This window comes from Bubalus kerabau, chromosome 9 (assembly GCF_029407905.1).
Source record: "Bubalus kerabau isolate K-KA32 ecotype Philippines breed swamp buffalo chromosome 9, PCC_UOA_SB_1v2, whole genome shotgun sequence".
Taxonomy (NCBI): Eukaryota; Metazoa; Chordata; class Mammalia; order Artiodactyla; family Bovidae; genus Bubalus; species Bubalus kerabau.
Genome location: NC_073632.1, coordinates 32,923,842 through 32,945,579, shown reverse-complemented (window position 1 = coordinate 32,945,579; position 21,738 = coordinate 32,923,842). Strand labels below are relative to the sequence as shown.

The window sequence follows — 21,738 nt, the reverse complement described above, 5'->3', positions numbered from 1 at the left end:
TCACAAAGGACTAAAATACCTCTGTGCATGAGTTAGTCACATCCCACTCTTTGCAATGTTATAAACTGTAGATGTCCAGGCTCCTCTGTCCTTGGGATTCTCCAAGCGAGAATACTGGAGTGTATTGCCACGGCCTCCTCCAGGGTATATTCTGAACCCAGGGATCGAACTCGCCTATCTCCTGCATTGCAGGTGGATTCTTTACCCACTAAGCCACCTGGGAAGCCCAAAATAGCTCCATAATAAAGGCTTATATCCCAGGCTTCAGTGTGCCTTTAAGTGGGTAACTATGCCATTTTTCCTTTCCATGGGGAGAGAAATGCATCCAAGAGATCAGGTTATCTTTTCTGAGTGACATTGTCAGTACTTTGGTATTCCAGAAATCCAGGTAGCCATTGTTGTTCAGTCACTAAGTTGTGTCCAACTCTTTGTGACCCCATGGACTGTAGCACACCAGGTTCCCTGTCCTTCACCATCTCCCAGAGTTTGCCCAAACTCATGTCCATTGACTTGGTGATGCCATCCAACCATCTCATTCTCCATTGTCCCCTTCTCCTGCCCTCAATCTTTCTCAGCATCAGGGTCTTTTCCAATGAGTCTGCTCTTCGCATCAGGTGGCCAAATAATTGGAACTTCAGCTTTGCATCAGTCCTTCCGATGAACATTCAGGGTTGATTTCCTTTAGGATTGACTGGTTTGATCTCCTTGCTGTCCGAAGGATTCTCAAGAGTTTTCTCCAACATCACAGTTTGAAAGCATCAATTCTTCAGTGTTCAGCCTTCTTTATGGTCCAACTCACATCTATACATGACTACTGGAAAAACCATAGCTTTGACAATATGAGCCTTTGCTGACAAAGTGATGCCTTTGTTTTTTAATATGCTGTCTAGATTTGTCATAGTTTTTCTTCCAAGGTGTGTCTCTTAATTTTGTGGCTGCAATCACTGTCCACAGTAATTTTGGAGCCCAAGAAAACAAATTCTGTCACTGTTTCTACTTTTTCCCCATTTATTTGTAATCATGTGATTGGAATGGATGCCATGATCTTAGTTTTTTAAATGTTGAGTTTTAAGCCAGCTTTTTCACTCTGCTCTTTCACTTTCATCAAGAGGTCCTTCAGTGTCTCTTCACTCTCTGCCATTAGAGTGGTATCATCTGCATATCTGGAGGTTGTTGATATTTCTCTTGGAATCTTGATTCTAGCTTGTGAGTCATTGAGCCCAGTATTTGCCATGATGTACACCATCATCTTTTAGGATCTGAAATAGCTCAACTGGAATTCCATCACCTCCACTAGTTTTGTTCATAGTGATGCTTCCTAAGAGCCACTTGACTTCACATTTCAGGATGTCTGGCTCTAGGTGAGTGATCACACCATTATGATTATCTGTGTCGTGAAGATCTTTTTTGTACAGTTCTTCTGTGTATTCTTGCCATGTCTTCTTCTTTTTTTTTTAAATTTTATTTTATTTTTAAACCTGAAACACTGTATTAGTATATCTTCTGCTTCTGTTAGGTCCATACCATTTCTGTCCTTTTTTTTTTTTTTTTTTTTTTTTTTTTTTACATTTTTTTTTAATTTTATTTTATTTTTAAACTTTACATAACTGTATTAGATTTGCCAAATATCAAAATGAATCCGCCACAGGTATACATGTGTTTTATTGAGCCCATCTTTGCACGAAATGTTCCCTTGGTATCTCTAATTTTCTTAAAGAGATCTCTAGTCTTTCCCATTCTATTGTTTTCCTCTATTTTTTTGCATTGATTGCTGAGGAAGGCTTTCTTATCTCTCCTTGCTATTCTTTGGAATTCTGCATTCAAATGGGTATATCTTTCCTTGCTGCATATAAATTAAGTAAGCAGGGTGACAATATACAGCCTTGACATACTCCTGTCCCAATTTGGAACCAGTCTGTTGTTCCATGTCCAGTTCTAAGTGTTGCTTCTTGACCTGCATACAGCTTTCTCAGAAAACAGGTATGGTGGTTTGGTTCCCATCTCTTTCAGAGTTTTCCACAGTTTGTTGTGATTCAAAGGCTTTTGCATAGTCAATAAAGTAGAAGTAGATTTTCTTTGGAATTTGCTTACTTTTTATATGATCTAATGAAAGTTGGCAATTTGATATCTGGTTCCTCTGCCTTTCCTAAATCCGACCTGTATATCTGGAAATTCTTGGCTCATGTACTGCTGAGGCCTAGCTTGAAGGATTTTCAGCATTACTTTGCTAGCATGTGAAATGAGTGCAATTGTGCAGTAGTTTGAATTTTCTTTTGCTTTGCCTTTTGGGGGGATGGGAATGAAAACTGGCTTTTTCCAGTCCTGTGACCACTGCTGAGTTTTCCAAATTTGCTGGCATGTTGACTGCAGCACTATAGCATCATCATCTTTAAGGATTTGAAATAGCTCAGCTGGAATTCCATCACCTCCACTAGCTTTGTTCATAGTGATGCTTCCTGAGGCCTACTTGACTCATACTTCAGGATGTCTGGCTCTAGGAGAGTGACCACACTGCTGTGGTTATCCATGTAGTTAGGACCTTTTTTGTATAGTTCTTCTGTGTATTCTTGCCACCTCTTCTTAATCTCTTCTGCTTCAGTTAGATTCTTGCCATTTCTGTCTTTTATTGTGCCCGTCTTTGCATGAATTGTTCCCTTGGTGTGTCATTTTCTTAAAGAGTTCTCTAGTCTTTCCCATCCTATTGTTTTCCTCTATTTCCATGAAGCCTGAATTTGAACATACTTACATACCTCTGTAGAACATTTGGCTACTTAACCATTTGAGAAAATTGCATAAAAATCCAATAGTGTTTAATCTCATATTTTCTAATAGTAATAAAATTCCCCTCTTCTGAAATGAACTCCCCAGCAGATCCAATTTACTTCTGTTTTTTTTTTTTTCCTTTTATTTTAGTTTAGCTAAGGCTTTCGGCCTTTAACACTATTCACAGACCAGCATATCTCTCTCTCATCTGTCTTCGTGTCTGTCTGTCTCTCTATTGTTATCTCCTTTCACATGACACTACACTCTGTAAAACCCCCCTTGGAGATGAGGCTGCTTCCTGTTAAATGATCCTGGGGTCTGGCATGTAAAGACAACTGTGAACAAAGTAGTATGTCCTGCAGTAAAGATACATGAAAGTCATAAAATACCAGAACAGCGGTTGGGGGGAGGGGGTTGCATGTGTATGAGTGGGAGAAGAGGGTGGTGAGTTTCGCCATGTGCTGTTTCTCCCCAGATCTGTTTTTTAAAAGTCACTTCAGGCCCCTTGGCCAATCTGCACTTAATTACCTGTTCCTGCCCTATTTCCCAGGCAGCCAACCAGTGCGGCCAGGCTATTCCCCATTCCCTCTGTGAGGCCCATCTCTGGGGCTCAGCTGATGCATTACAAATGCCTTGTGGACTGCATCTGATGGGATTTTCCCTAAGTGGTCAGGATGCCAACCACAGTCCTGATCGTTTTAAATGGCTTGCGATCTGAGGATGTGGAGATGCTCATTAGCGGCCGCAGGAGCCTGCTATCATGAACAGATTGAACCAAGAAGCTCTGTCAACCTGAGCATTAATAGAAGTAAGCGTGTCAATAAAAGTTCCCAAGATGAAGCCATAGAATGAGGCACTTATGGACGATTATAAACATTTTGCCCTGTGGTGACTCTCCCCTATCAAACCTACTCCTAGCCTGATAAGCACTGCCTCTTTAGGGATCATTAATTTCCTTGAAAATTTAAACAGCTGTCACTTGTGATCCTCCTCAGGTGCTCATGTGGGAGAGATTAGACTATGTTTATAAGCCAGTCTGTTCATTAAGTGCCTGCCCATGTGGAACCCCCTCTGCAGGCCTGCAGATCACCCACAGATAATTGGGGGCCATGGCAAATTACACAGAGGTGCTGCAGGCAGCAAGAATGGTGTGGCCTTATTAATATCAGGTGGGGAGAGGGCACCGTTTTAATGATTTCCAATAAACTAGAACAAGCCCTCAGAGCTTCACAAGCATTTGAGCACTGACAGTTAAAAAAAATACACAGGTTTAGGTTTCCTGTAGTTACTATCAACTTCTTTCTCATGAAAGTTTGAAAAACTCTTGGTTTAACCCTTTGTGATGCAGCGATTCTTCCCTGTTAGCTTCTAAGTTCAAGTTACTTCTGATGCGTCTAAACCCTGATACATCTTCTGGTGGCTTCCATGGTGGCGCAGTGGTAAGGAATCTGCCTGCAATACAGGAGACACAGGAGCCATGGGTTCGATCCCTGGGTTGAGAAGATCCCCTGGAGAAGGAAAAGCAACCCACTCCAGTATTCTTGCCTGGAAAATCCCATGGACAGAGGAGCCTGGCAGGCTACAGTCCATAGGATCACAGAGTCAGACATGACTTACAGACTAAACCACCACCACCATAGTGGGAAATAAATACTTCGTGAAGCCATGTGGCTTCAAACGTAGCATATTTGGGCTGTGTCTCTAACTCAAGATACTCATGTTTTAAATAGCGTTCTCCAGTTATATAATCTTTTAATGAAATTTGGTATACCGTATGTCTGTATTTTCTGACAATGGGTTCTTGTGAACTAATAAAAATGTTACATTTTAATATTTTTAGCAGGCATTCAAAATTTACTGAGAAGGCTTTGTTTGGAAGAACTTTAAATGTATTGGACAGTTTGTTTTCCAGTCTGATCAACATATAAAGAAAAGATGTAAGGATACTTTAAAAATAGATGACACTTTTTTAGTAATAAATTTCTATAAAAGTAGAAATATTTCCAAATAGCAAAATGCTGTCACCATTGCAGGGTTCGCTTTTGAAAAATACTTACTTATACTCATTGTTGAAACATCCAACTTCAAATCCAACAGATTACATGTGTTTATATTTTTAAAAAATGTTCTTGGGAGGACACTGCAGGCAGTCATTGTAAGCACTCTGAAAAGGATGGTAAATTTTACATTTAAAAGATATTCTATCTTTAAGTTCAACAGTTCTTTTAAGAACTTTACATGAGCTAACCAACAAAACTTTGAGAACCAAAGACTTTCTTGATTATTCCTACTTCATTCAGAATATTCTAAAAATTCCATCATTTTTAAACGTCTTATTTCTATAGAAATTATCATGCTTTTGATACCCTATATCTGTTTTATTTTTTGCTGGACAGTGTGTGAGATCTTAGTTCCCCGATCAGAGATTGAATCCATGCCCCCTGGATTGGAAGCACAGAATCTCAACCACTGGACCACCAGGGAAGTTCTGACATCCTATATCTTGAAAGGTACCTCTGGCTTTCACTTCTTTGCTACCACACTTGGCTTATGAAGTGTGCAGGAAGTAGTCCTTTGTACAAGGCTATCTCTGTAAGATTAACCTTGAAATCTTTTCTTATATTCTAGTAGAGGCAGTGGCTTTAGCAATGATTATATTATACAGTTGTTAAAGCATTGTGTTATTGAAGAATTTTTGTACTATTGAGAAACTGCCTTTTCTGTTTCCTCTTCCCTTTGATAGCTGATAAAAAGAGGTAGGTTTTTGTGTATTTCATTTAAACAAAATCTGACAAATACCATATATTTTGCATGAGGGCCACTACTCTGTTCATCCAACTTACAGCAAGCTTCTTACACTTAACAAATGTGATCTGATGCTTGTTCGGCCAAACCTTGAGCAATGTTTTCAATGCACCTTCCAAATCTTTTTGTTGATAAAGGAATGCTTTGTAGCTTGTTAAGTATATTAATTTATATAAATTATATGTATTTTTACTAGGAAGAGAAAGTATTTCCCCAGTTGTATGTGGTTTCACTATTAACTCTGGAGAAGGGAATGGCAACCCACTCCAGTATTTTTGCAGGGAGAATCCCATCAACAGAGGAACCTGGAGGGTTACAGTCCATGGGCTTGCAAAGAGTGACTAACACTACTACTTTCACTATTAACTAAGGAACCACAGAAGTGGATCCTAAATACTTATCATTAAATTTAGTAAAATGTTATAAATTGCTGTCTTGAGAATGGCATGGCTTTAAACATGTGTTGAAAAAAATGATTATGCCATATTTTACATCCTTACATTGTAAGCTACTATCCTAATGTACAATGTTCCCTTAGCATACGACTCATTGATGAAAATCGTGGCAGTTCATTGTTAAAAATAATGAAAGTAAACTCATATTTCAAATAGTGTTCTTGATAATTTTGAAGCCTTCAAACTGAAGTCTTTTTATACAAAACTAGATGATTTTAAAAAATATATAACATGACTAAAAATTTGTAATGGGAGCTAAAATATTAATTTTGCCATTTTCTGGTGGTTTGCTTGGATTTAAATTACTAGCATTTTTCAACCCATGGGATATTTGCAGAAACTTTTTAATCTACTTGACATTTTAGAGAGTACATTCATTCAAAACCCAATAATTTTTTAGTTCAGTTAACTGGATCCACAAAAATTACAGCATAATGGAACACACTGGAAACCAGCACATGAGACAGTATATTACTGTTATGCCTGATGTGTTTTGAAATGAGTTCCTTTCTTATTTTTGGATGTCTTGCTCATTGCATGTGGCAGAAGTCTGCATACAGACTGAATAAGGGGAATGGTGTTGATCCATGTAATAAAATGTGGCTACTTTCCTGTTGCTTAGATAAAAAATCAGTTCAGTACAGTTCAGTTGCTCAGTCATGTCCAACTCTTTGTGACCCCATGGACTGCAGCATGCTGAGATTCCCTGTCCATCACCAACTCCCAGAGCTTGATCAAACTCAGGTCCATTGAGTTGATGATGCCATCCAACCACCTCATCCTCTGTCATCCCCTTCTCCTCCTGCCATCACTCTTTCCCAGCATCAGAGTCTTTTCCAATGAGTCCATTCTTCACATCAGGTGGCCAAAGTATTGGAGCTTCAGATTCAGCATCAGTCCTTCCAATGAATATTTAAGATTCATTTCCTTTAGGATGGACTGGTTTGATCTCCTTGCAGTCCAAGGGACTCTCAAGAGTCTTCTCCAACACCACAGTTCAAAAGCATCAATGCTTTGGCCCTCAGCATTCTTTAGAGTCCAAATTTCACGTCCATACATGACTACTGGAAAAAACACAGATTTGACTAGATGGACCTTTGTCAGCAATGTAATGTCTCTGCTTTTTAATATGCTGTCTGTCTTGGCCATAGCTTTTCTTCCAAGGAGCAAGTGTCTTTTAATTGCATGGTTGCAGTCAGCATCTCTGGTGATTTTGGAGCCCAAGAAAATAAAGTCTGTCACTGTTTCCATTGTTTCCCCATTTATTTGCCATGAAGTAATGGGGCCAGATGCCATGATCTTCATTTTTTGAATGTTTAGTTTTAATCCAGCTTTTTCACTCTTCTCTGTCACATTCACCAAGAGGCTCTTTAGTTCCTTTTCACTTTCTGCCATAGGGTGTGTCATCTGCGTATCTGAGGTTACTGATATTTCTCCCGGCAATCTTGATTCCAGCTTGTGCTTCATACAGCCCGGCATTTTGCGTGGTGTACTTTGCATATAGGTTAAATAAGCAGGGTGACAATATACAGCCTTGATGTTCTTCTTTCCCATTTTGGAACCAGTCTGTTGTTCCATGTCCAGTTTTAAGTGTTGCTTCTTGACCTGCATACAGATTTCTCAGGAGGCAGGTAAGTTGATCTGGTATTCCCATCTCTTTAAGAATTTTCCACAGTTTGTTGTGATCCACGCAGTCAAAGGCTTTGGAGTAATCAATAAAGCAGAAGTAGATGTTTTTCTGGAATTCTCCTGCTGTTTCTGTGATCCAACAGATGTTGGCAATTTTATCTGGTTCCTCTGCCTTTTATAAAACCAGCTTGAACATCTGGAAGTTCACGTATCATGTACTGTTGAAGCCTGGCTTGGAGAATTTGGGGCATTAGTTTGCTAGCGTGTGAGATGAGTGCATTGTGTGGTAGTTTGAACATTCTTTGGCATTGTCTTTCTTTGGGATTGGAATGAAAACTGACTTTTTCCTGTCCTGTAGCCACTGCTGAGTCTTCCAATTTTGCTGGCATATTGAATGCAGCACTTTCACAGCATCATCTTTTAGGATTTGAAATAGCTCCACTGGAATTCCATCTCATCTCCACTAGCTTTATCAGTAGTGATGCTTCCTAAGGCCCACCTGACGTAACATTCTAGGCTGTCTGGTTCTAGGTGAATGATCACACAACAGTGGTTATCTGGGTCATGAAGATCTTTTTTGTACAGTTCTGTGTATTCTTGCCACTTCTTAGATAAAAGATAAAGTTATAATATTTTCCCCCACACCATAACAAATTATCTTTCATTTAGGCCATTTCAGGGGCTAGTTGTAGAGAAAAGAGAAGAATGTCTTTGTCTTACATTCCTTTACTAAGCTCTGACTCTGGCCATCACAAGGTCTTTGTGACAGGAGAGGCAAGGACAAATTTCAGTTAGTGGTTTTCTCTCTCTGTGGATCAGCTCTCATCTAAGGAGATAAAAGTATATAATCACAAAGTAAGCCTACTGCTGATACTCTTATTGCTATATCCAAAATGAAAAAAATATTGGAGGTTGAAAACATTTATTATTAGAGATAATGTGTAAGAAAGCAAACAAATTATCTGAGGAAGCCTTACAAATAGCTGAGAAAAGAAAAGAAGCTAAAAGCGAAGGAGAGAGGAAAGATATACCCAACTGACTGCAGAGTGCCAGAGAATAGCAAAGCAATAAGAAAGCCTTCTTAAGTGAACAATGCAGAGAGACAAAGGAAAACACTAGAATGGGAAAGACTAGATATCTCTTATGGGAGATACCAAGGACATATTTCATGCAAAGATGGGGACTATAAAGGACAGAAACAGTAAGGACCTTAAAGAAGCAGAAATTAATAAGAGGTGACAAGAATACACAGAACTATACAAAAAAGGTTTTAATGACTCAGAAAACCATGATGGTGTGGTCACTTACCTAAAGCCAGATATCTTGGAGTGTGAAGTTAAGTGGGCCTTAAGAAGCATTATTATGAACAAAGGTAGTGGAGGTGATGGAATTCCAGTTGAGCTATTTCAAATCCTAAAAGATGATGCTGTTGAAGTGTTGCAGTCAATATGTCAGCAAATTCGGAAAACTCAGCAGTATCCACAGGACTGGAAAAGGTCAGTTTTCATTCCCATCACTCAAAAAGGCAATGCCAAAGAATGTTCAAACTACCATATAGTTGTACTCACTTCACATGCTAGCAAGGTAGTGTTCAAAATCCTTCAAACTAGGCTTCAACAGTATGTTAACCAAGAACTTCCTGATATACAAGCTGGATTTAGAAAAGGTAGAGGAACCAGAGATCAATTGGCAACATCCATTGGATCATAGGAAAAGCAAGAGAATTCCAGAAAAACATCTACTTTATTGACTATGCTAAAGCCTTCAACTGTGTGGATTGCAACAAACTGGAAAATTCTTAAAGAGATGGGAATAACAGACCACTTTACCTGTCTCCTGAGACACTTGTATGGAGGTCAAGAAGCAGCACTTAGAACCAGACATGGAACAACAGACTGGTTCCAAATTGGGCGAGGAATAAGTCAAGACTGTATATTGTCACCCTACTTATTTAACATCTACGCAGAGTACAACAGGCGAAATGCTGGGTTGGATGACTCACAAGCTGGAATCAATATTGCTGAGAAGTATCAACAACCTCATATATGCAGATGATACCACTCTAGTAGCAGAATGAAGAGGAACTAAAGAGCCTCTTGATGAGGGTGAAAGAGGAGAGTGAAAAAGCTGGCTTAAAACTCAACATTCAAGAAACTAGGATTGTGGTATCTAGCTCCATCATTTGATGGCAAATAGATGGGGAAAAAGTGGGAACAGTGACAGATTTTATTTTCTTGGTCTCCAAAATCACTGCAGATGGTGATTGAAGCCACAAAATTAAGACACTTGCTCTTGGAAGAAAGGAGAACTAAATGACAGACAGACCTAGACAGCATATTAAAAAGCAGAGACTTTACTTTGCCAACAAAGATCTATATACTGAAACCAAAGCTTTTTGGTTTTTTCAGTAGAAATGTACGGATCTGAGAGTTGGACCAGAAAGAAGGCTGAACACTGAAAAACTGATGCTTTCGAACTGTGGTATTGAAGAATACTCTTGAGAGTCCCTTGGACAGCAGGGAGATCAAGCCAGTTAATCCTAAGGGAAATCAGTACTGAATATGCATTGCAAGGACTGATGCTGAGGTTGAAGCTCCAATCCTTTGGCCACCTGATGCTAAGAGCTGGCTCATTGGAAAAGACCGTGATGCTGGGAAAGATTGAAGGCAGGAGGTATGATTGAGACACAGAGTATGATATGGTTGGATGGCATCACTGAGTCAATGGACATGAGTTTGAGCAAACTCCAGGAGATAGTGAAGGACAGGGAAGCCTGGCATACTGCAGTTCACGCAGTCGCAAAGAATGGGACACAACTTAGTGACCGAACAACAACAACAAATGTAACTGAATGCTGCATATTTTATATATAAGGGCGAAGCTCATTAAAAAAAAAAAAAACTTCTAAGCTGATCTCTCCTGAACAATGTAAAATATACCCAGAGAGCAAGTGACATCTGTGTTCTTTCATTTTGTTTACATTAATGAGCCACGAATGGAAGAAATCCCCCTCCAATTTCATTGAAAGACTCCCTTTTAAATAAAATACGGCTTTTGTAGAATGGTAGGAAACTTTATTTTCTTTCTAGCTGCTTTGAAAGAAAAGACCCTAGACTTAGATCTATATACGAAATATCTTAATTTTTAAAGAGTGACACTCCATTAGTAACTAGACAGTTTAGTGTATTCAAAGAACAGAAGTGATTGTTTGGGCAGAGATCCTGTTCACTGTGATGGACACACTGATCAGGCGGGAAAGTACTCAGGAGGGATCCTGAGCACTAGAAAGAAACAACTGGATCTGTATTTGGGAAATGTGTGTGTGTGTGTGCTTAGTCATGTCTGACTGTTTGTGACCCCATGGATTGTGTAGCCCTTTAGGCTCCTCCCATGTCCATGGGATTCTCCAGACAAGAATATTGGAATGGGTTGTCATTTCCTCCTCCAGTATTTGGAAGCACTTCTCAGATTGTCCAGATATATTTTGTGAATCTCAGTATGATGCTTTATGTCATTTAAAATCAGAAATTATAAGAGCCAAAAAATAATAATATTTACACTTATTGTCAAAACTGACAAATAAGTAAAATGTACTGAATCCATCATTTATGGGAGCTATTCCTTTCTTGGAAACTTTCTAATACTTCCTGTAAGTAGTCATAATTCAAATTGCCAAGTCATGTGGTACTGGAAAAAATCCACATTGAATCTGTTTCATTTTTTCCCTTTCCATTTGTTTTTTGTTTGGATTCTCTTTTGATGACACTCATTGCTTCATAAAGTTTATGATCTTCTTTCTCTCATAATTGCTTTTTGTTCTCCATGCTTTTTGTTTCTCTGAAGGACATTGTCTGAGAAGGCAATGTAGGAAGACCATGAATAGAGCATAGGTTTTGAATATGAGTGGATCAGGATTGGCCTTTGCTATGTTATACTTTGTGCTAAATCTCACTGAGAAAACATCATATCTGTGCCTCAATTTCCTTAGTCTGAAAGGGAATGCTATTATTTTGAAATTAGGTTTGGCTGCATGTAGCCAGGACCTCAAATAACAGAGACTTAAAGTGAATAGAAATTTATTTCTCATTCACATAAAACCCAGGCTGGTTTTGGGATATTTCTGGGAAGGCATCAGCGCTCCATGAGACGTCAGAGACCCAGGTTCTTACTATCTTGTTGTTCTAGCATCCCTAGAATGTTGTCCCCATTTCCGTGGCCTGAATGACTCACTCTCACCACTGCTGAATCCCAAATACAGGGAAAATTGTACAACCTTGAAGTTGTGACCACTGCTCCTATTCACATTTCATTGACGAAACTTGGTATCTGGCCACACGAGGCTGCAAGGGAGCTTGGAACTGTGGAGTTTATATTAGATGGCCATGTGAAAGTGAAAGTCGTTCATTTGTGTCCGATTCTTTGCGACCCGTGGACCATACAGTCCATGGAATTCTCTAGGCCAGACTACTGAAGTGGGTAGCCTTTCCCTTCTCCAGGAGATCTTCCCAACCCAGGGTTTGAACCCAGGTCTCCCACAGTGCAGGCAGATTCTTTACCCATGTGCCTGGTTAAAAACTGGGAGTTTCATTATTCTAGAAGAAGAGGTGACTAGCTTTGGGGGCTTAACTAGCATTATCTGTGATAGGTAGGATTGACATATATTAGCCAGTAGGCACAGCAGTTGGACTTCCTTGGTGGCTCAGACAGTAAAGAATCTGCCTGCACTGTGGGAGACCTGGTTTAATCCCTGGGTAGGGAATATCCCTGGAGAAGGGAATGGCTACCCACTCCAGTATTCTTGCCTGGAGAATTCCCTGGACAGAGGAGCTTGGCAGGCTACTGTCCATGGGGTCTCAAAGAGTTGGACACAATTGAGTGACTGAGCATGCATGCATGGTATTTAAAGGTAGACAAAATAAGATGATTACTTTTCCTCCATTGTGATTTTTTACTTTAATCCTTGTGTTATCATTGCTGTATGAGTTTACTCTGAAGATGCTAACTTTTCTAAATGTAGTGCCATAATCTTATTCTCCAATAAATCTCTTCTCCCATATATAGTCTTATCCACATCTTTAATGGGGAGACAGCTTGCCTAATTTGTGCATGTGTGCTAAGTTGCTTCAGTTGTGTTCAACTCTTTGTGATCGTATGGACCATAGCCTGCCAGGTTCCTCTATCCAGGCAAGAATACTGGAGTGGTTGCTGTGCCCTTCTCCAGGGAGTCTCCCAACCCAGGGATCAAACCCGTATCTTTTATATCTCCTGCCTTAGAAGGCGTGTTCTTTACCAATAGTGTCACCTGAGAAAGCCTAATTTGAGGTTGACCAAAAAGCATGTTTACAATAGACCAGTTAGACCTAATTGATATCTATAGGACATTTCATCCCAAAACAATGAATTTCACCTTTTTCTCAAGCGCACATGGAACCTTCTCCAGGATAGATCACATCCTGGGCCATAAAGCTAGCCTTGGTAAATTCAAAAAATAGAAATCATTCCAAGCATCTTTTCTGACCACAATGCAGTAAGATTAGATCTCAATTACAGGAGAAAAACTATTAAAAAATCCAACATATGGAGGCTGAACAACACGCTGCTGAATAACCAACAAATCACAGAAGAAATAAAAAAAGAAATCAAAATTTGCATAGAAACAAATGAAAATTAAAACACAACAACCCAAAACCTGTGGGACACAGTAAAAGCAGTCCTAAGGGGAAAGTTCATAGCAATACAGGCACACCTCAAGAAACAAGAAAAAAGTAAAATAAATAACCTAACTCTACACCTAAAGCAACTAGAAAAGGAAGAAATGAAGAATCCCAGGGTTAGTAGAAGGAAAGAAATCTTAAAAATTAGAGCAGAAATAAATGCAAACAAAAGAGACCATAGCAAAAATCAACAAAACCAAAAGCTGGTTCTTTGAAAGGATAAATAAAATTGACAAACCATTAGCCAGACTCATCAAGAAACAAAGGGAGAAAAATCAAATCAATAAAATTAGAAATGAAAATGGAGAGATCACAACAGACAACACAGAAATACAAAGGATCATAAGAGACTACTATCAGCAATTATATGCCAATAAAATGGACAACGTGGAAGAAATGGACAAATTCTTAGAAAAGTACAACTTTCCAAAACTCGACCAGGAAGAAATAGAAAATCTTAACAGACCCATCACAAGCACGGAAATTGAAACTATAATCAAAAATCTTTCAGCAAACAAAAGCCCAGGTCCAGACGGCTTCACAGCTGAATTCTACCAAAAATTTAGAGAAGAGCTAACACCTATCCTGCTCAAACTCTTCCAGAAAATTGCAGAGGAAGGTAAACTTCCAAACTCATTCTATGAGGCCACCATCACCCTAATACCAAAACCTGACAAAGATCCCACAAAAAAAGAAAACTACAGGCCAATATCACTGATGAACATAGATGCAAAAATCCTTAACAAAATTCTAGCAATCAGAATCCAACAACACATTAAAAAGATCATACACCATGACCAAGTGGGCTTTATCCCAGGGATGCAAGGATTCTTCAATATCCGCAAATCAATCAATGTAATACACCACATTAACAAATTGAAAAATAAAAACCATATGATTATCTCAATAGAGGCAGAGAAAGCCTTTGACAAAATTCAACATCCATTTATGATAAAAAACTCTCCAGAAAGCAGGAATAGAAGGAACATACCTCAACATAATAAAAGCTAGATATGACAAACCCACAGCAAACTTTATCCTCAATGGTGAAGAATTGAAAGCATTTCCTCCAAAGTCAGGAACAAGACAAGGGTGCCCACTTTCACCATTACTATTCAACATAGTTTTGGAAGTTTTGGCCCAGCAATCAGAGCAGAAAAAGAAATAAAAGGAATCCAAATTGGAAAAGAAGAAGTAAAACTCTCACTATTTGCAGATGACATGATCCTCTACATAGAAAACCCTAAAGACTCCACCAGAAAATTACTAGAAGTAATCAATGACTATAGTAAAGTTGCAGGATATAAAATCAACACCCAGAAGTCCCTTGCATTCCTATACACTAATAATGAGAAAACAGAAAGAGAAATTAAGGAAACAATCCCATTCACCATTGCAACGGAAAGAATAAAATACTTAGGAATATATCTACCTAAAGAAACTAAAGACCTATATATAGAAAACTATAAAACACTGGTGAAAGAAATCAAAGAGGACACTAATAGATGGAGAAATATACCATGTTCATGGATTGGAAGAATCAATATAGTGAAAATGAGTATACTACCCAAAGCAATTTATAGATTCAATGCAATCCCTATCAAGCTACCAACAGTATTCTTCACAGAGCTGGAACAAATAATTTCACAATTTGTATGGAAATACAAAAAACCTCGAATAGCCAAAGCTATCTTGAGAAAGAAGAATGGAACTGGAGGAATCAACCTACCTGACTTCAGGCTCTACTACAAAGCCACAGTTATCAAGACAGTATGGTACTGGCACAAAGACAGGAATATAGATCAATGGAACAAAATAGAAAGCCCAGAGATAAATCCACGCATGTATGAACACCTCATCTTTGACAAAGGAGGTAAGAATATACAATGGAGAAAAGACAATCTCTTTAACAAGTGGTGCTGGGAAATCTGGTCAACCACTTGTAAAAGAATGAAACTAGAACACTTTCTAACACCATACACAAAAATAAACTCAAAATGGATTAAAGATCTCAACGTAAGACCAGAAACTATAAAACTCCTAGAGGAGAACATAGGCAAAACACTCTCTGACATACATCACAGCAGGATCCTCTATGACCCACCTCCCAGAATATTGGAAATAAAAGCAAAAATAAACAAATGGGACCTAATTAACCTTAAAAGCTTCTGCACATCAAAGGAAACTATTAGCAAGGTGAAAAGACAGCCTTCAGAATGGGAGAAGATAATAGCAAATGAAGCAACTGACAAACAACTAATCTCAAAAATATACAAGCAACTCCTACAGCTCAACTCCAGAAAAATAAGTGACCCAATCAAAAAATGGGCCAAAGAACTAAATAGGCATTTCTCCAAAGAAGACATACAGATGGCTAACAAACACATGAAAAGATGCTCAACATCACTCATTATCAGAGAAATGCAAATCAAAACCACTATGAGGTACCATTTCAAACCAGTCAGAATGGCTGTGATCCAAAAGTCTACAAGTAATAAATGCTGGAGAGGGTGTGGAGAAAAGGGAGCCCTCTTCCACTGTTGGTGGGAATGCAAACTAGTACAGCCACTATGGAGAACAGTGTGGAGATTCCTTAAAAAACTGGAAATAGAACTGCCTTATGATCCAGCAATCCCACTGCTGGGCATACACACTGAGGAAACCAGAAGGGAAAGAGACACATGTACCCCAGTGTTCATCGCAGCACTGTTTATAATAGCCAGGACATGGAAGCAACCTAGATGTCCATCAGCAGATGAATGGATAAGAAAGCTGTGGTACATATACACAATGGAGTATTACTCAGCCATTAAAAAGAATACATTTGAATCAGTTCTAATGAGGTGGATGAAACTGGAGCCTATTATACAGAGTGAAGTAAGCCAGAAAGAAAAACACCAAGACAGTATACTAACGCATATATATGGAATTTAGAAAGATGGTAACAATAACCCTGTGTATGAGACAGCAAAAGAGACACTGATGTATAGAACAGTCTTATGGACTCTGTGGGAGAGGGAGAGGGTGGGATGATTTGGGAGAATGGCATTGAAACATGTAAAATATCATGTATGAAACGAGTTGCCAGTCCAGGTTCGATGCACGATACTGGATGCTTGGGGCTAGTGCACTGGGACGACCCAGAGGGATGGTATGGGGAGGGAGGAGGGAAGAGGGTTCAGGGTGGGGCACTCATGTATACCTGTGGTGGATTCATTTTGATATTTGGCAAAGCTAATACAATTATGTAAAGTTTAAAAATAAAATAAAATTAAAAAAATAAAAAATAAAAAAAGGTAAAAGAGTAAGAAAAAAAAAAAAAAGCATGTTTGTCTCTAAATTTCGCATCTACTGACTTGCCCTATCAGAGACAAAACATTTCAAAATAGAATGTGAAATATTAGGTCTTTATCTACCTGAAAAGATAAATGTGTGCAAAATTTCCATGACAAGGTGTGATTTTATTTCTATTTTCATATTTATTTAATTTAATAATTTAGATGATTTTTATAACCAGAAACACACAATAATTATAATTTTTAAATTTAAATGTTAATCAGTTAGCAGTTACAACTCATTAGAATTTGTTTTATTGAGTAAGAAGGTTGTCTCTTGACTGAGAACACGTTCGAGGGATAAGGAATCAAGGAATAAATGCAGCTACTTCTGGAAGGGAATCAAGAATATACCAGATTTGGAGTTTACCTGGTGGCTCAGTGGTGAAGAACCTGCCGGCCAATGCAGTGGACATGGGTTCGATCCCTAGTCTAGGAAGATCCCACATGCCACAGAGCAACTAAGCCTGTGTCACAACTATTGGGCCTGTGCTCTAGAGCCCTGAACCCCAACTGCTGAGCTCACAGGCCCTGATACTGAAGCCCTGTGCCTCAGAGCCTATGCTCCGCACCAAGAGCAGCCACTGAAATGAGCAGCCCAGGCACTGTAATGAAGAGTAGCCCCTGCTCTCTGCAACTAGAGAAAAGCCCTCGCAGCAGCAAAGACTTGACACCTGTGGCAGATTCATTTTGATATTTGGCAAAACTAATACATTATGTAAAGTTTAAAAATAAAATAAAATTAAAAAAAAATTTTTTTTAAATATACCAGATTTGTAACTTCCCCAGTGTCCAGTGATTAAGATGCAAGGGGCCACAGTTTCAATCCCTGGTCAGGGAATTAGTTCCATATGCCAAGAGATGTGGCCAAAAATTTAAATATATATTTATATATATACATATGTATACAAATGTATGTATGTATATATATGTATATGCGCATGCATGCTAAGTTGCTTCAGTCATGTCCGACTCTGCTGCACTATGGACTGTGGCCTGCCAGGCTCCTCTGTCCAAGGGATTCTCCAGGCCAGAATACTGGAGTGGATTGCCATGCCCTCCTCCTCTGACCAGGGATCGAACCTCGTCTCTTACATCTCCTGCAATGGCAGGAGGGTTCTTTACCACTTGTGCCACCTGGGAAACCCATATATATATATGCCATATTTACAATGATAGTCTGTATCACCCTTGTTCTTTGTTTTTTTTCAAAAATGTTAACCAATAATTACAATTTATTTGTGCTACTGAATAAGCTAGGATTAATGTAATATTCCATAAATATCAATATTTAAAACTTTAAAAATAAATCTATATTTTTTCAATCATATCAGCATTTAAAATGACAGCCTATTCATGCTTTCTTCAAAGACTGTGATTAAAACTAATAATTTTAAATTACTCCAAAGCCTTGCATTCCAAGCTAGTGTATAGTCTTAATATATACTGATGAGTTGAAATCATAGGGTCAACACAGTAAATGTTTCTAGACGTAAATTTTACTGTGTTATATTTACAAAAATACATGGTGTGTTGCAATATATTAAGGTCTAATACAAAAATATTATGGAGTAGAATGAGACAGTTCACGAATTGTCAAACAAAAGAAAAGAATTCAAAGAAATTCAGCATGTGGATGATATTTCTTGGGTGTGCCTATAGAGTTCTTACTTTGCTTGTCATTAAAATTATTTCAGTAAGAAAGTTTGAGAAGTATCACTTTAACTATCTAACGTTGCTCCAGAACATGAATAGTCCATATGGTATGAATACTTAGGTGAGCCATTTGAGACACTCACACAGTTAGAAAATAGCCAGATGCTCATTACATGAACAGAGTCATGATTTAGGAGGAGACTCTATAATCTCATGATTATATCTAAAGATGAGCCCACCTAAGCCAAAATCTTACCAAAGGTTTTTTTTTTTTTTTTTTGCAGTACAAAACAAAAAGTACATCTGGATACATTATCTAGGTTTTGCATCCTTAAAATCTTAGGTTATCTGCAATATGTTCCTGTGTCCTCAGGAGAAGGGCAGGTGTCAAAATGCCTGAGTACTATGTTACTTTTTAAAGACTCTTTGATAATTGGATATTTTAAACAAAATTGAGTCCCTGCTCTCAAAAATTAACAAATTCACTCTTTCTTTTTTTTTTCTGGCAACCAAGTAGTACTTAGCAATTTTAATGGCCCTAACCAATCTCTTCCAACTAGGCAAGGATAGCTGTTTTCTTTGGCCTGACTATTTGGAATCATCTGCATGAATTTGGTGGGTTGAAAATATGTTTGACAGTTGAGTCCCTCTTCTCTCTACTTGGCTCTGTAGACAGGGCTTGTTAAATTATTCCGTGTGTTGGTACCTGAGGCATGTGTATTTGCACATGTCACAGGGTTCTTATTCAGTAATTTATTACTTTGATTCCTTAAGTAGACACTTGTGACCTGAGTAAGAATTCCTCTAAAAGGACTTAACCAGTTATACCCAGGAAGTAAACTTTCTCTTATGTGGAAGTTTAGGTTTAGAAAATGTTTGCATTAGCCCTTAAGTATTTGACATGGGATATGCTAAAGAGCATAGTATAGAAAAGCAAGATTAAACAAACTACAGAATTCTGGGATGAATTCTCATTGAAACCTTTCATTGCCTTCTTTGGTCTAATGTTTATGTCCTTGAGTGACATGGGCTCCACTTTATCATGAATATGATTTCACATTTTGTATTAATAATCTAATATCACCTTACTAGACTACTTGATTAATATTCAAATTTAATTTTACTCCTTAGTATCTAACTTGTTGAAATTCAGTCTCTTTAAGCTGAGAAATTATCTTATCATTAAATAGTATGAACACCCATTCTTCCTAATCATTTTTTAGATTGAAAAAATAGGTCTAGCAAGGATGACTCTCTGATTATAAAATTGTGTGTAACAATGGTGTAATTCAGCTGACTCTCTATGTTGCACTCTCTCTTATAGTGGGCTGTTTAGTTGCTAAGTCGTGTCTGACTCTTGCAACTCCATGGACTGTAGCTCGCTAGGCTCCTCTCTCTATGAGATTTCCCAGGCAGGAATACTGGAGTGAGTTGCCATTTCCTTCTCCAGGGGATCTTCCAGACCCAGGGGTCAAACCCTGGTCTCCTGCATTGCAGGTGGATTATTTACCCACTGAGTTTCCAGGGAAGCCCAATATTTCTGTAAATTTGGGATTTCCCCTCCTTCACACTTCTCTAGGGCATATATTTAGGGATATATCTAAGAATTTGGAAAGGATACAAGACATTGGGGAAAAGAACCCATGTGGTCTCTGTGACCTATTGCATGGAGACAGCAAATGAGAGATCTATTCTAATTGGTCCTGGGTTATCACTCCACATGGTTTGCTGCATAGATGTCCTCGGCTTCCTGCGCATACCTTGTTTGGCTATGGCTCTTTTTCCTAGGATGAAATCTTTCTGCTTCCCTCAGCCATACTGAGACATTGGCATCTCTTCAATTGTTCTCTTCAATTGAAGGTGTCACAGAGCCTTTTCATTCCTAGGTACTTGTCTACCTAGAGAGACAGAGACTGATTACTGAGTGTGTATCTATAAACAACTCTTAGAACAAGTACAGACTGCTGTTTCTTGAAGTTTTTCCTGGGAGCCAGGTAGCTTTTGTTTCCATATTCTATAAAAATATCTCAGATCTTTTTGCCTCCCGTGGACTTTTCTCTGAGAAGTAGGCCACAAAAGCCTCGCTCTCAGCTCCAGGGAGGTTTTTGTTCTCATTTGACCTCCCTTCCATCTTTCTCCATCTCCCCTGCTGGTAAAAAGATTTTCTAATCTGGATAAAATTAGCTTTAATTTTTAAAAATCTCTTTAATAAAAACTAGAAAAACTTTCCTTAAATCAAGGAACATGGAGCAGACAATGTGCTCAAATTAGGGAAAAGGAAAGTAAGAAATTGCAGAAGGAAAAAAGGAACATGGGTGAATATCACAGAAGTATGATCCTACCACATTTAGATCTTATGTATCTGTATGTTACCACATCTGAGCCTTCTGAAAAGAAAATTAAAAATCGTCTCTGTTTAAAAAAAAAAAAAAATTCCTTGTAATTGAACACAGTTGACTCAGTCTTCCAAGTGATAGTTTTCTCAGCAAATTGTGTCTTCTTTTTATTCCTTATACTACTACTTTCATTTAAAACAAAAACAAGGACTTACCCAGAGGTCCAGTGGTGAAGAATACACCTTGCATTGCAGGGATGTGAGTTCAATCCCTGGTCAGGGAACTAAGATCACACACACTACAAAGCAACTAAAAGCCCCCTGCCGCAACTACTGAGCCCTCGAGCCACCATGAGAGAATCCATGGGCCCCAGTGAAAAATCCCATGTGATGTAGCAGCATGACACAACGAAGATCCTGCATGCTGCATCTAAGACCCAACTCAGCCAAACAAATAAGTTACAGAAAAACAAACTCCATCCATGTGTGCAAGAAAGAAAATAAAGTGGAACAAAAATTCAAATCACTAGTAGTTTTTCTGTTATAAATGAACATAGAGAAAGACAAGTTGCTGGCAGGGTTTGGTACATTCTGTGAATGTCCCTAAAACCTAAATGATGCTTTTTATGAGAGTTGTTTATAAACACACAGGTGTTTATAATTGGTCAATCTTTCTCTCTCTCATCCCTCGGGAGAGCAAGTACCTAGAATATGGCCCAGAAATCTAACATGCTCGTCATTGACATCACTGATCATTTTGGAACTCGGTCACATAGCCAAGTTTTTTCAACAGCAATCCCATGTAGTCCCTATCAATCACAGTTGACATACAAGATGAAATCTGTTTGATATCCTTGCCTAGAGGTTAAAAAAGTGTGCTCTGTTATCAGACTGCCTGTGCTCAATTATTTAGGAACTGGGCAAATGGTTTCAGTAAGACATTTAACTTTTCTAAGCCTCAATTCTTTATGGACTAATGATAAGAACTACCTCAAAGGTTACTGTAAAAATTAAATGGAATATTCTATGTAATGAGTTTAGAGTAG

The 21,738-nt window shown here is 38.4% G+C and overlaps 1 protein-coding gene and 1 long non-coding RNA gene across 6 annotated transcripts in view; one reads left to right on the top strand and one right to left on the bottom strand.

Annotated features, from left to right (window-relative positions):
* The window catches only part of TRMT11 (tRNA methyltransferase 11 homolog), a 267,208-nt gene extending 253,941 nt beyond the window's left edge, over nt 1-13,267 (top strand). Inside the window, exons 14-15 of one of the 4 annotated variants that reach the window (XR_008698037.1) lie at nt 5,160-5,273; nt 13,203-13,267. The gene's annotated coding sequence lies outside the window, so the exon portion shown is untranslated. Of the gene's footprint in view, nt 1-5,159; nt 5,274-10,060; nt 10,513-13,071 lie in introns of those variants that run through there. The other 3 variants (XR_008698038.1, XR_008698040.1, XR_008698039.1) reach the window with 3 other exon arrangements.
* On the bottom strand, nt 1,675-21,278 carry LOC129619695 (uncharacterized). Of its 2 annotated transcripts, none has more exons than XR_008698041.1 (4): nt 20,909-21,278; nt 20,118-20,255; nt 4,821-4,927; nt 1,675-4,271 (listed from the first exon to the last, which is right to left on the bottom strand). It is a non-coding gene; the product is annotated as an uncharacterized LOC129619695 (long non-coding RNA). The 2 variants fall into 2 exon arrangements; XR_008698042.1 differs by having other exon boundaries at nt 20,118-20,251.
* Nucleotides 21,279-21,738: the final 460 nt, after the last annotated feature.